A 16,329-nucleotide genomic window follows, 5' to 3' on the forward strand; every position below is an offset into this window, starting at 1 on the left:
ACTTTATTCATAAAAGTTAGTGAATACAACAGAGGAAATGAAGACACACCCTAGTCAGACATATGCCTGTATACAGACCAATCAATGTCAAGTATAGGTAGCTGCAGCCAACATAGGTGATGACAACAGGACATGCGTATATCATACAAAAGTATTTAGCGCCCTCCATTAATGTCCCTTAAGCCAAAACTAACCAGATCACATCCAAACAATGTAACAGACTTGAACATTGGTCCAGACTTTCAGGTTTGAGAAAGCCATTCTAAGCAGCTGGTAAACAGATGCAGTGTGACACACAATGTGCCGCCAACCAAAACTTATATTCTCAACAAAACAGTATTTTTTCCATGACAGTTATATATGGCTACTACCTGCTTCATTCACAGACATGTTGTCATGATCTGTCATACTTTTTTTTTTTTTCAGTTTTTGATTTGTAATCACCAAGGGTGTCTGGGACAATAATTCGGGCCGGGATTTTGACTCTTTTCCAGGCCACCCTTTTGACGCAAAGCACTACACCTCTAATTTTGTAGGCTAACCCTATTTGTTGATGTAACGCTTACCAGACTAGAAAACAAGTAGGCGATCTGTGGAAACAGGTAGTTTGTCAATGACAGTTATTTTGTTGCTTGAAGTTTATCTTCATTATAAAGTTTTTTAAAAAATCCTGATTTTCTCTGAAATAGTTTCACACGGAGTCGTAATTGTTCTTTATTATTTATCATAACTTCATTCAGTTCAATAATTCTGTGTATTTTAATTAATTTGTTACCTCATTAATTCATGCATTCACAGACTGAACAAATGTGAGGTAACATTTACAGGAAGGTCGCTTTAATTTTTTTAATCACTCTAACATGCTTGTAACTTAATGCTTCGAAACAATGCGCACTGTGAAATGAGTGGGGGCTAGTTTGACCGTGTGTTTCAGAGTGGAGGCTGGTTTCAGTCCTGTACTGCTGCACAGTGTGAGTGTCGCTTGGCTGACGTGGTCCCTTCCTTGCGAACGTGTGGCTTATTTTGCAGTATTATACATCAGGAGCTACAAGAGCTTTTCTCTTCTTAATTCTCTCCCTCTCTGCTGCACCTTTCCTTTTCTTCTGACCACGACCTTCCATTTCGCTGGCGACTTGCTATAATGCTATCACAATCGGGTGCACAGCTGCTACAGCGATTTCAGATAGCGGAGCTGTAATATCTTTGGCCACTATGTGCATCGCCGAGATGATCACGTCCGACGTGATTATGGCGGTTACGTCGGTTGACAGATAAGTGGATTTGAAAGGTCCGTCACCTCATTCCTGCTAGCTGTATTATTGCTTGTCAAGTTATCAGTTCAAGGCCAAAAAGACCATCAAGCCATGTGGGAAATGTCCCTGTGTTCCCGATGCGCAGTATGCCACTGATAATCACTTACCTCATTTGGTTGTTTTACCTCCTGTCATTGTCTAGATTCCTCTCTCTTGTGGTTTTCTGCCCCATCCTCATGTGTTCCACCTGTGTCTAATTATTCCTGCCTCCCTGGTGTATTTAGTCTCTGTGCTCCCAGTCCACGCTGTCAGCTCGTCTGTTCGGCTTCCTGGTGTTACCTCCTGCTGCTGTTCTGGTTCCCTGCAGGTTGCTTGTGTCTCTGCTCCCTTGTGTTCTCCTTTTTGTTTCAGTTAGCTTCTTTGTTTGCATCTTCCTCCTGGACCCTCTGTTAGTCTAGTTATTTTGTATTAAATTATCATCTACCAGCCTTGATTGTGTGTCTGCTTTTTGTGTCTTGAAATCCTTCAGCCTCAAATGTAAGTATAGCAGACGCTATAGTTTTAAAGGTCCCATATTATAGAAAGCGAGATTCCTATGTCCTTTCTTGATTATAAAGTAGGTGCTACATAAGCATCAAAACACTTAGTCTATGGAGAAATGCACATTTTTTTAAACTGTGCCTTACAACGAGCTGTCAGGACCTCCGTACATTGTGATGTCACACTCTGTTGCCACCCTCAACTATCCTCCCATGTGTGACTGCTCCACTCATAATTAACTTGCCACATTTGACTATTGTTGTCTCAGCTGCCCAATCACCTCCCTCCCTGATGGTCTTGGATTCTGCAGCCATGCACTCCTCCTTGCCGGCCTCGACGCACACTGGAACAGTTTGCCCAGAGGCTGTAGTCGCTGATGAGAGTTAGCTCGAGGCAGTGGCAGACCCAGGGACTCTAATCTGAACCTGACCCTAGGATCTGGTATTTAGCTCCACATCAAATACAAGCATTTTAGTCTGTTCAGCTCATTTCAGCTCCGACAGACCACCACCACTTTTGTGTTTTACAAAGCTACAGTAGTTGGCTGCACTTGTGGTTGGCCTCAGAGCTCAAAGTGTAACAGCTAGGAGATGTTAAATACATTGAAATTATTTTGGTATAAAAACACAAATATATCTTCTTAAGAACATCAAAACTGAAAAAACAAAAACAAAACCCCATGATGATCATTTCCTGTTTTTTTCAAATTTACTATTGTCAGCAGTGGGATTAGGGGAGACAAAAAGTGATCACAATTTGGAAAAAATGTTTAACATAATAATCTAAAGCTCATGCTTAATATTTTAAGATGTTAAACTGGATTTTTTTTCTTCTCCAAAGCCATTTCATGTGTTGCCCCTTCTGTCCTGGTACAGGGTAGAAAGTAGTAGGAACTCTTTGTGGTCTAATAGATGTTGTACATGGTGAGGACCATGATGGCCCTGACATCTGTTCTGTGATTGCACCATTTTGTGACTGATCTTTGTTTGCCCACTCTCTGCACTTTTACACTTGCTACCGTTCTGACAGTCGACTCGCTCCTGTGAAATCCTGCCCTAAAGTTTCTCCTTCATCTTCCCTTAATAAGGTTTTGCTGGGTGGTTTTTCTTTGTTTTCTTTCTGGGGTGCCATTTTCATTTACTGTTTCATCCTGTAGGCGTTAGCAAGCCCCCTGAGATCAAACCAGTTAGTAAAAGCTAGACGCAGATGCTTCATTTCTTCCAGCACTAGCAAGAATAAATTGCTTGCAGTTTTTCTGCCAAAATAATACGAATAAAGGCCCCTCAAATCATTCTAATGTGGGTGTGTTTAGCAAAAACATGAACAGAACATGTAGCAAAATGCTCCGATCAACACCAATAGGCTGTACTCTTTGAGCTGCATTTTTTTATCATGTTCTCTACTCCCCATTTGTCTTGTTCTTATCTTCTCCGTATTCTCTGCTGCAGCATCGAGCCGATATCCCCACATGGGTCATTTAAGTCTCATCTCGTCTGACCTAACCGAATCTGCAGTCCAGTCGAGGAAACAGTCAGTCGCCTGCCTTAACTGTTGTCATCTTTCCTCATCTCGTGACACCTTAGTGACACCCAGAGTGGCACTCAGCGTTGCCTTCACCTACAACTCCCTCTCAGTCACGCTTTCAATTGCGGTCGTCTAATTCTCTGCTGGCATGTCAGTCTGGAGCCTAGATATGAGATTTGTCAAGTTTGCGACGGGGGGTGGGTGGAAGGGTGGGGGTGTGTGGAAGGGGCCTGCATCACGTAATGCATAGACGCATACTATTTCCTCAGTGTATGGTCCGCAATTCATTTTATAAATGTCAGATGAAGCTTGGCAAGCCATCCAACCCCACCGCCCCCTCTCCTCATCCCTCCCCCCAGCCTGATGGGTAATATTCTTATTAGAGATCATTTTGATTGGCGTCCTCTGCCCTTTTCATTGTCTGGGCGACAGTGAAGGGAGGGGCGGGTGTCTGAATAATGTGTGCGTATGCATATACTGTATATCGTTGTGTGTGTGTGTGTGTGTGTGTGTGTGACTGGATGTTGAGGGTTTATGTAAACAGAGATTAGAAATGCAATAAAACTGTCACTGCTTGAATGCTGCTGTCATGGCATCAACCAGAGCGCAATGTCACTCTTATCTACCTATTTTACACACACACAGACACACACACACACACGCACACACACCTGCATGCATACACTTAGACATATTTGATAAGGAAGAGGAGAGAATTACAGTTGTATATTGAGCATTTTAAGGCAACTCCCTGGTCATTATGTTGGCGTACCAGCAGTGTGTGTGTGTGTGTGTGTGTGTGTGTGTGTGTGTGTGTGTGTGTGTGTGTGTGTGTGTGTGTGTGTGTGTGTAAACAGTGTGACAGTGGCTATTGAACAGGCAGCTTGCTTCCTTATTTTTTGTGGTGCCACAGCGAATTTCACGGCCGCTCCTCTGCTGTTTGTGTGTGAGTGTGTAAGAGAGGCCTCCCTCTAGGAGTCATTTGCCATGCCTTTGGTACACGATTGTGTGTGTAAGTGTGTGTTCGTGTACATGCATGTGTTTGTACCATGGCCGAGGCCCTGATGGCTCCCCAGACAGAGGATGCGTTGGCCTCTGCCCTGGTTTCCATGGCAGCTGCTGGCTTTATTAGACTCTCCCTTTAGCCCCCACAAACATGCACTCTCTCTCTCTCACACACACACACACACACACACACACACACACACACACACACACACACACACACACACACACACCTCATAGTACACCGACAGGGCCACAATGCCACCCCACCCCGAGGCACTCGCATTTTGGAGCAGTTAAGAAACTTGTCAGGAATGAGAGATGGGCGATGTGTGGCTAAATGAAGCGCAATGGAGAAACCGTCACACGATTTCACACTTGAGTAGCCTCCGGCACTGCTGCCATCCCGCACACACACACACACACACACACACACACACACACACACACACACACACAGGCAGGGTGAGATGAGCTTGAAATGAGAGCCAAGGTGAACATCAATACAGCCCTCCATATCTACGCTTGGCAAGAACCATTCTAGATCAATATTCTTCAGACCAAACCAATGTCACATTCTGTATGCTACAAGCCAGACAGCATTAGAGACGGTCCAGCCCGCATCAATCAGCTCCGAGCTATCCGTCCAGCCACTTACGTGGCTCATAACATGCTTCATAAAGGCTGTAACCACCTCCACACATACACACACACACTACACTAACAGTTGTATCTGATATAGTGGTAAATACTGCAGTTGTGGATCATCATAAGGCATCAGCATTATTCATTAACACATTGACTAAATGCTTCCATACAGTTTTTGAAGGTTAGGGACATTGGTTACCTTAATCCAGATGTGCCCCAAGACATCCAGGCTCCTTGTTCCAGGGTCCCTGTGCTGCTCGGCACTATGGACCACGTTCCAAACTCATTCAGTGTGTCCTTTCTGTACCTCAACATGTGCTGAGCTGTAAATGTCACTTTGTTCTACAGTCGAAAGCTGTGGTTGGTGAGTGGGACTCGCCCATGGCGTAGGTCACTGGCTATCCTTATCGCTTTTAGTCAAAGCTTACTAGGTTGTGTTTCTGAGGTCACATTCATGTTCTAGTGTGGAGGAGGACAATTGTATATGTGTGGGCTTGTTTGGGAGGTGGGGGGGTGTTAATCGTCTTAATCCACTGTTGTGGTGTGCTGTAGTGGATTAGGATAATCAGTGGTTTTCAACCACAGCGTCAGAACCAGGGAGGTCAATCAAAGATTAATCAAACCTGTAATTATGTTAAGATAATTAAAGTAATCTGATTTAAAAGGATAAAATGATTTGACGGTGTTTCGAAAGACATTTTACAGTCAAACTAGAGGTGAAATCATAAACTCATATAGTCCAACAGGATCTTTTTTGTTGTACAGTTATAGTAGTGTCTTCCTGCATCATTAATGAACTTAGACACCCTTTTATAACTTGAATTCCAAGTCTTATCTTCTGGTGGAGAATGAATGAATGAACTGATTGTGGGTACAAACACTGTACACTGTTCTGAATCTCATTTCAGACCCTGAGTTGCCATCCTGATAGCAGAGTAAAAACACAATTCTGCTACACAAAATGATGATTATTCTATGTATTTTTCTCCAACCTTTACATTTGTTTGTATAGTAGTGTTGTGGAATCATGTATAGTGTATGTAACACACAAACTCAAGACAGAGCAGCTGAGCCAGTGCCAGAGCCTCAGTGGGCCGGGACATATGGGAATAGATCATATTTACACAGCCTGGTCTCCATAGGAATTACATTCGTATTGAATATTTCTGCAGCCCATGATTTACATACAATGTCAGTGTTTGCTGCCAATGCAAGAAGAATAAGTCCACTGTTTGAGTAGAGTGGTATAAGTCAACAATCGACGCTGGCTTGTTAAGTGTTTTAACAGCGACGATCTCCTCCTGACCTTCACCTTCATCACTGCAGGGGCAATTCACCAATAATGTACTTTGATTAAAGTAAACATTTTTGTATTCAAGAGACTGTGTATTCTGCTGCTGTTTGTACTTTATTTTGTTACTGTTAGATTTATTAACCAGTGTAACTAACGAATAACTTAACTTTCAGACTTTCACTCTACCAATCCCCTCACTCTCCTTAATATGCAAGTCAGTTAAAAAACATAACATCTATCTTAATGTTAGTCATATACTTTGTTCACTGTGGGGCCCTTACCGGCACATGCATTCACACATGAGCAGCATGTAACCTCTCCCATCACACACAGGACTTAAACTGTAACCGATAGACACCATGTGTCACGTTGGATTTATGTTTATTGATTTTTGGTATATGTAAAAGTATGACGACCTTGTGGAAAATTTCGGCACCATCTTCGATTGAATGAAGATAAATTAAGCAAGAGATCTTTGTTCCTGCCGTGAGGGAAAACACAAGTAACTTGGTGATAAATGAGGATATATATTTGAAGTGCCTATAAGCTATAAACAGATGAATGACTATTATCCTTGAATAAAGAATTAAACTAGTGATTTACTTTGGTAATGGTGAAAATATGTGAACAGAACAAGAGGAATGAACATTGTCTCGGACTTGAAATTGGTTATTCAGAGCATTGGTTCTTATCACATTGCCTACTTTCCCAGCATTGTCTTGGAGCTGCACTCCTGTTTGACGTTGTGTAGTTGAGTTGGTGCTGGCTTACTAGAAGCTCTCCCGCCGGGTCGATGCTCCCCGAGTTGCCAAAGCAACGAGAGTCAGACAGCGGGGTTGCTAAGCTGATCCAGTGACCTTACTCCAGCGTGGACGGAGCAGAGCTGAGGGATGACGGTAGGTTTTGAAAGCAGGCCAACGCTGTTGGAAGATGAAGTCTCTGCTGGTTTCTGAGTCCGTCGTGGTTTTAATCAGACAGAGCTCTGCTACACTTATTTTTTTTAACTAGACTTCAAATAGTTTTTTAGGTCTGAGCGGAGATCAGAGTACAGCATTAAAGAATTAATTTAGAGAGTGATACACAGGATTAATTACTATCAAGATGATTTTTAATGCTGCTAATAAAAGACAGTAGTTAAATGACGTCTTGTTTGATTAACAACATAATAAAATAGCCTATATTCTTAGTGACTAATCTCAAACTTCCCACTTACACTGACAGAGGTCCAACTATTCATGTTCACGAGATGGTTGTCAAACAGTAAAACATCTATTAAATATTTCATAACTCCGTCATTTATATATCATACAGACATGGAACTTGGATTAATTTTACTGAATAATAATAACTCCATCACTGAGTAGTTGGACAGCTGACTGATTTTAATTCAGATATGTACTTGGTAGAATATATCAGATCAGTATGTGTATAATTAGCTTCTTTATCTTCGTAACATGTTCCAGGTTGAATTTGAGTTAAACATTGGTCTTCAGAGAGTCAACATCCCTAGGTTAATGTTGTTGTCATGACAAAACATCAGCCGCTGCTGGAAGAAATAGGTTCCATCCATGTTACTAGGAAAAATGTGAAGAACTTAAACCACCCACTTTAAACAAAGAGAATAGTCTTAATCCTCTAAATTCTCCTTCACAGTTACTGACAAATATCAGACAGTTTTATATATGAACATGTTGGCAATATTCTACAATGCAGCATTAGTTTTAGTGGTCTGATGAAGCTCTGCTTATCAGATCAGAGGAATAGTAGAGTAGCGCCAATGTCCTGTAAACTGTCTATTAACTGAAATTACACAAAAACGAATACACACACCTTTTGGCATTGATCTTTATAGTTATTTAGTTCAGAAAGGAAGAACTTTTATTTTAATTTCTCTATGAATCATTTTCTGCTTGCTGTAATCATCTCCATCACCTCTGCTTTCTCACACTTCCCATGTTGCTTTCATTCACAAATTCTGATTTCACCGTAACAATTTCTCTGCCCATATTCACTTGAGCCTATCGGTCTTCAGATGCTGTTCTTTAAATCTTATCAGGCCGTTGCATCTGCCAGAAGTTCTAATACCAAACTAAGCATCTCCCTCTCACTACGATCAGGATGTTCCAGGAGAATCAGATGATTTTGTTGTTACATCCGGCTAGGAGGTTGTTTCATCTGCACGTGTTTGTTTGTCAGTTAGCAGGATTACGCAAAAACTACTGGATGGATTACAATGAAAGGAATTTTTTTTTTTGCGTTTCATTTTCATTGATTTTTCCGAAAATAGTCATAGATCTTGATTTAAAAAATCTGGCATGTTTAAGGGATTACTATCTATAAGTGTGTGCAATTTGGTCGCGATCCAAAAAACTTAGTGAATTTAAATGTGAATTCTTTTTTAAAGGGGACTGTTGAATCATGTGTGTACTTCTAAATGTCCCCCTTATTTGAAAGTTTATTGAATTTTTTCAGCCGTATCAGAGCTTTATCAGAGGCTCCCTATTTGTCTCCACCATCATCCTGCAGAATCCAGGGGATCCAGTCATATCTCCGGGTGGTACACTTAATGAAGATGCTTCACATCTTGGAATAGATTCACCAAAGTCTTTCTTCCTAATCTCAATACTCTTAAATACTTGATTGTTGAGGTTATTAAACTGTGCGCCGACATATTTGTCACACTTTTTTGTTTGTCGCCCACAGTAAACATTCACCTGCAGCTGTCACAACGCTGCATGCCATGTGTTTGTGTGTATACTTTTGATTTACTTTTACTAGTTTTAGAAAAATCCTTGTCTGTTCTTGTTGCTTTGAGGCATTTCTCCTCCCACCGTGACTTGCAAGCCTCACCATCTGGCGGAGACACCTTTTGGCAGCAGCCTGCGAACACGCCAAATTAGATTTTGTTTGGAGTAAATGGGTGTTCGTGCTGCTCCACGCTCACATTTTCTCACTGTTGGGATAATGCTAATCACCTGTGATTACTAAGCATACTGTTGGCTAAAAGCACAAGCATGTGGCAGAACCATATAACACGTACCAGCTAACTGTGATAAGAACAATGAAGAGTGGAAGGTGTTAAAGGTATTTCTGTGATATAAAGTGTGGATTAACTGAGTGTAGGGGGGTTTATCTTCCTCTACATCAAGATCTCTATAAAACACTATATATCAGCACCCATTGGACATAACACTGTCATACACCATAGCAATGTCCTTTTCAGCCTTACAACAGCTGCATCCATTTTAATTGTCATTAGACACTATAGTGCCAAGGTTACATCAGTCATGCTGTATAAACTTTATCCACCTGCATTTTGTTGCCTCGCTCCCCTGTCTCCTTCTGCCCCCTCCCTCTTTTCTCCTAATGCTCTTTTTCTCCTCTCTCCATCAGCCATTGGTGTTCTCCTCTGAAAGAGGAGAACAGAGAGGGAGAGAATAAGCACGGGGATGCAAGGACGCGTGGCGGGGAGAATACTAAGCACCGATGGGTGTTAAACACAAAGCCCTGCACAGACACCAGTGTGCACGTACACATACACAGAGGTGCATATAAGCACACATTAGTCAGCGGCACATGGGTACGCACACGGATACACAAACACACACTTTGCTGGGTATTAGCAGACCCCTTATTGTGGGTTGAATAGAATGTATTTGTACCTCAGGCTTAAACAGTGAGGATTATGGGCGATACGAGGGGAATGCTAAAGCCAGGAGGGAGGCCAACGACCTTGGTATGGACTCAGAGGGAGGAATGGGAGGAGGAAAGGGAGTCGGTTGTGGGTCGCACATCATTCAAAATTGCAGTAAACATGAATGCTAAAAACAATGAGAGCCTTGTGTGATTGTGAATGCGTGTGTGTGTGTGTGTGAATGTTCAATAGAGAGAAATCGGTGTTAATGCTGTCATCGAATATTCAACTGTGAAAAGTTTCTTCCGCCCAAAATGACGCAACATGTCTTTGAATGACAAGCTTGTGCTTGTTTGAGCTTTGTATTAATAATAAATTCAAGCCTTTGTTTTTCACCAGTTTTTGTGTATATGTGTGTGTTCATGAATGTGTGTTGTGTGCATGTGTGCGTGCGTGCGGCACAAAACCACTTCTCTCATTCAGCATGTGCTTCTCCGTGCCCAATTGTGTGGAAACAGGGGCTGTATCATATACTTGTTACGAGTGGCAGGACAGAATGCATAATTCATTTTCATTTGTGCTCCTGTAATAGGATGTGTGTGTTTGTGTGAGTGTGTGGACCATCCTCTGGGAATGTGCTTTTTCTAAATGTTTGCGCGCAGTGTGTGTGTGTGTGTGTGTGTGTGTGTGTGTGTGTGTGTGTGTGTGTGTGTGTGTGTGTGTGTGTGTGTGTGTGTGTGTGTGTGTGTGTGTAAGGGAGCGAGAGAGAAAGTTGGCACATCTGTGTAATAACCTGGGATTGGATGTGTCAGGTCATTTCTACAAGTGTTAAAGAAAGCAGGGAGGAGAGACAGGCAATCTGATGAGCGGAGCTGCATCTCTGCTCATCAGTGGAGAAGAAGGAGGGATGTAGATGGGGGGGGTTAGATAATGAGGAGAAACATGGGTGAATGGCCAATGTACAGGGGGGGAGACGATAAGGTTAAAGTCCAAGAAGAAGTGAGGCAGAGAAAAGAGATATAAGATGGATATAAGAAGGGGTAGATGAAGGACAGAGCAGGGAGGGAAGGATAGGCGTCCCACCTCTGTTAGAACAGTAATGCAGGGGGTGACAGAGCTAAGTGAATATGGGAATTGAGAGGGAAGGGAAGAGGAATTAACACCAGATGAAGCAATAGCAGAGAAGAAATGGAAGTGAGGAGATGGTGAGCCGAGGAACAAGTGAAGAATCTGAAATCGGTTCTGAGAGTCCCGGGGATAAATGTGACCTGTTTCCTGGAGTTTGGTGGAGAGTTTGGAACATAGGCAAAAGTTCGATGAAGAACTTCTGACATGTAGACATTAGAGATGGGTATCGTTAAGATTTTAATGATACTGATACTGCTTATCGATGCTGATACTTATTGATAATCGTATCAATCATACGCTCAATACTACCCAGCAACACAGTGAAACACAAGTCATTGTCACAGGAAAATGTTGCTTCTCTTCTGAGAAAGAGGGGGGGGGGACAGCTTAATGCTATTTAACCAGCAGTTAAACTTGTAATGACCACAGCCGAACAAACAGAACAATGTTTGTAAAGAAGGATATATGGGAACAGATGTAGTGGAGAATTCTGGTATCTCTCTGCTGTCTTATTTGGCCTACCCAAAAAATACCCTAACAGTGTTTGTTTAAGAAAATCAACATGTTGACTTTCTCAGGGAGCAGACGAGATCTCTCCTTACTGAGAGTGGCCCCGGCTGTCGAGAACACTATCGGACGTTGTTGAGGAAACCTGAACTCAGAGGTAGGTGGTGGGGAGCTGTGAGAGAAAAGGTAAAGTGACGTTTCCTGTGGGATTATTTAAGGTTTTACGATTAGACATAATTAAAACCGATGCAGAGTCATTAGTTGATAACTGAAGACTTATTTTTATAACGACGAGTTTTACCTTGACTTGACGAGGCTGAGACAGCAGCATTTTCAGTGTCGGAGCCGGTAGGCTCCACTGAGGACGTAATATTACAGTCAAACACACCACATTGCTTAAAATTTATACTATGATTGATTTGCAAATTTGATTTGGAAGTGTTTCATTATGTTGCTGGTGTTACCCCTTTTGCTCGGAACAGTTTTGCATATGTTGCATTTAGCTGCATTGTCGTTGCATCTAGTAAAGTGAGCCCACTCTGTATTTTTTGACAATTTTCCGAAAGTGTGGAGTGTGCGGAAGGGATGGAAAGCTGGTTAGAGGAAGAGGGTGACACTGGAGGAAGGGGTGCGGATGTATGGATGGAGGAATAGAATGTTTCAGGAGGAAAGAAGGCTGAACGATGAATTAGATAGAGAATGGGTAGGATGGAGACATTGTTGAATAAAGGCTGAGAGCCACATAGAAGGGAAGAGAGAAAAGAAGATGGAACAGAGGAAGAGCATGGAAGAGTAGAGATGCAAAGTGGATGGAAGACTTGACAGGCAATGGAGGGCGTGAGCTAAAGAATGTGTGTGTGTGTTGTTTGTGTGTGTGTGGAGTGTTTGACGTTAAGGTGAGCTGATCAGTCACCGGAAAGTCCCCCGTATCTCCCTCACTATGAGCTGTTTAAGGTCACTTAGTTCCCGTAGCAACAGGAACGTCAGTGAACAACCCACCGCCACCACCCCATCCCTAAAACCCCCGCACCACTCCGACCAAATGCCACCATCTGTGTGTGTGTATGTGCATGTGCACATACTGTGTGTGTTTCCTGAACTTCGACAAATGCCACTGACCAGTGACAAAATCAAACCAAACAACAGGGTCTTGGTAAGGTTTTCAGATCGTGTTAGGAGCGCTGGCTTTACAGCGCCTTTATAGGCCACATACACAAACAAACACACACACACACCTGCATACTCACACTTTACTACTCCTGTTTCACTTTTTCAAAAAGTTTCTGCTGGTGTGTTTCACCTAAGAGTTTAATACAGCATTGATGCTGTCCTGGAAACACATACACACACACACACAGAGCTTTCGAGCATCCCTCAGGTATTAAACTAACTGGACTTTCATGCATTTGCCTCACATGCGTAAATGTGTGTGTCCGTGCGTGTATTACGTGCTCCATCTCATTTGCCTGCAGTGACAGGCTCGCCTCTCCTCGCTAATGCTTACACGTTGCTGCTTAGCTTCTAATTAAGATGTATGAGTCACCATGTCTGCGTGTGTGTATCTGTGTGTGTGTGTGTGTGCATCTTGTCATCATAGTCTGCCTCACATGAATGGTGCTGTCTGCGTTTGTGTTTGGCAGGGTTGAGTGGTTTTTGCGGCCAGGAACGATGTCTAATTTAGGATGTCACACATGCTTGGAAGCTCATGTACGAATGCCTTGCACACACTCACTCACGCTGTAGTAGCAGGCGGCATGCCACGGTCCAAAGGCCACACTCACACACTGACACACACACACACATGCACACACATACAGAAACATGTCCCATACAACATTTTGACTGATAGTTGGGTGAGGGGGTGTTGATGAGCGATGCACACAAATTGTATCTGTTTGCAAACCCACACGCACACATACACAAACGAATGTGCCACTTGTTAAAAACAGCAGACACTGTGCCTCCAGTTCCCTGGCAGGGTGATTACTACTTTTATCATCATGCTTATCATCAATCATCATCCCACAGACACGCTGACATAAAGATGTCTCAGCTCTTCCACACATGTGGCCTGTTACATTGTTTTTTTTGGTTCTGCTGTGACGTCTTCACACATTCAAACATTCACAGTGTATAAAATGAAGCTGAAGAATTGAAGTAAAGACCATAAGTTTTCTTTCTGTTGAGCCACATGCGTCATTCACAGTGTGAGGAGCCAGAGGGTTGTTAGCGGCTGCAGTTTTTCTGGTCTGGAGCAATTTTTTGTTTTTGTTCTTGTCTACTTTTCTTTTAATCCATTGCAAAATTCATTGAGAATACGTGTCGTGACAACTCAGACAATGCAGTCACAAAATGTAGTGATTACTAGGCAGCTGCTTTATCTTCCACTTTTGTCTCCATTGTAGCTGTAGCTCACTTTTTTTATTGTTTCTTACATATTTTATACATGTTACAGTAACCTACGTGTTCTGGATGCTCACCCTTGGACAGCATACATCCTGCCTCTGCACTTTCTGAAGGATGCATTGTGCAAAACAACTGGATACTACTTCCCTGGTGGCCTGCGAGACTTGCTGCTTCAGCTATAAGTCTGCTCTCTCACTCAGCCCGTGCAGATACACTCTTCTAACTGATGGGAATCTCCTCACAATAAAAAAAGAATGTAACTACAAGAGTTAGACTCAAATTGGAGAAATGTAAACACTGATTGCTCCATTCAGTCATTCCAGCTAATCTGCGCTCTGCAATAAAATAGACGCACTACATTTACATTTACAACAGACTGCCTCTGTTCTTAAAGTCACTGAAATGTAGCTAAATACCAACATTTAAATTGACAATGTGTATATAAATGTCTTTGGGACCCCCCTAAGTCTTGATATTTACTTAATGATGTTGATGGTTGCATTTAAACACACACTACTGTTCTAATCATATTGGAAGGTCTGGCATTATTCTGCCCGCCCCTTTTTATAACCTCACAGGTTATTTTTCTCTTTTCTTATGTTGGTTTATTTACCCACTAGAGAAACTAATACTACAGCGACAGAACGCATTTCGATGAAAATTACAGATCATAACCTGTCCCCAGACCCAAATTCTTCCTGGTTGATTTTAATCACTAAACTAACATGTCATTTATCAAATGCTACAGTTGTGTTCCAGATGTATATAGATCACTCCTTGGTTCTGCTGTCCACCACACTGCACTACTTGAAGCGCTTTATTTACAGGTTGTGAAAAAATTGTAACTATCAAACTGTGTGAACAACAAGAGCATTGGCTACAAGGATACTTTGAGACCTATAACTGGAATATCCTTACGGCCTTGTCCCGTAACAACACTGAGCAAGTAGACACAGTCTTGTCATACATGTTCTTTTGTGTATACATGTCTCCCACCAAAAAGCTTTTTTCCCCCATTAACAAGCCTTGAGTCACCAAAGAACTCAAAAAGAAAATCTTCAACAAGAAAAACAGAGTGATTTTCAATGGCTCTGGACTTAAAAGAAGGCAGTTAACAAAGAGGTCAAGATCAAAATTGCTGATCGAAAAAAAAAAATAGGTAGAGAAAACTGAAGGAACTTTCATTCAGCTTGGGGCCTCAAGAGACAGTTACCTCTCGGTAACTCAATGCACTTGAAAGACAGCCGTCTAGCATCACTGCCTAGTGACCTCAGTTCCACCTCTACCAAATAACGAATCGCAATATAATCAAGTTGGATGCATCATTTCCACACTTGAACCTGTTGAGTCTGCCATCAGCCTAAATACAGAGTACACGATGAGAGAACTCAAGATGATTCAAGCAGGTACTGCTTCTGGGACAGACAACATCTGTGGCCATACCCTGAGGTACAGTGCTAAACGGCAAGGGGATTTCCAGTTTCTATTCAAGAGCTACATGGGAAACTCTCAAGAGTGTACCAAACATGACTATCATTTGTAATATTATATCACAAAATAAATTCTACCAGGAAAGGAAACTCAAGATGGATGCATTTAAGTTTGCATACTGTGCAGGCATACGTTTTAATAATTGTATTTGGGCATGTAACTTCACTTGTTTCCACATAGATGAAACATTTTGTGAATAACTGACTTCTTCACCATCAGATGGGACCATTAAAAAGAATATATATATATATTTACTGTGTAGTTTGACATTAATTTGGCCCATGTCCCATTTGCTAACACGAAGGAGGTGGGGGCATATTTCTATTTCTCTGAGCCTCCCTCTGTCAAGGCTCAGGCCGTTCCTCTAGTGTTTCCCCCTTTTCTCTCTGCTCCCCTCCTATTCACCTCCTCCCCTGTGTGTGCATGTGAGTATATGTGTGAGTGCGGCAGTCCTGGCACCTGGCGAGAGTCCTACACTTGGTCGCAATACAAGAACGAGAACCCCGGTCTTCTCTCCACTCATCGCCAGACTGTTGCGTCACCTCAGTGGTACACCCTCTTGGCCGATCTCAAGTTGTCTTCTAGTGGAAACTATTTCTTATGTATCTCGTGAATCCTTTTCTTCTCTTTTTACCTCAGGATCGCCAGAGCCAACCTGCCTGCCTTATCTCCACTCACTGGATCACAGGCTCAGTCTCAGCCAGCACCAAGCTTGTAACATGTTTGCCTCTGCGCTTCATTAAAATACTTTTTTGATCAGTCACAAACCAATCCATCTCTGTGTCTGCTTTCGGGTCCAAATCAAAAACAAACCCTCACACCCCATAACCAACAATGTACATTTTATTATATATTATGTTTGTACATTTTGATGCAATGTAATTCCACCATTTGACATA

Source organism: Hippoglossus hippoglossus, chromosome 5, assembly GCF_009819705.1.
Source record: "Hippoglossus hippoglossus isolate fHipHip1 chromosome 5, fHipHip1.pri, whole genome shotgun sequence".
Lineage (NCBI taxonomy): Eukaryota > Metazoa > Chordata > Actinopteri > Pleuronectiformes > Pleuronectidae > Hippoglossus > Hippoglossus hippoglossus.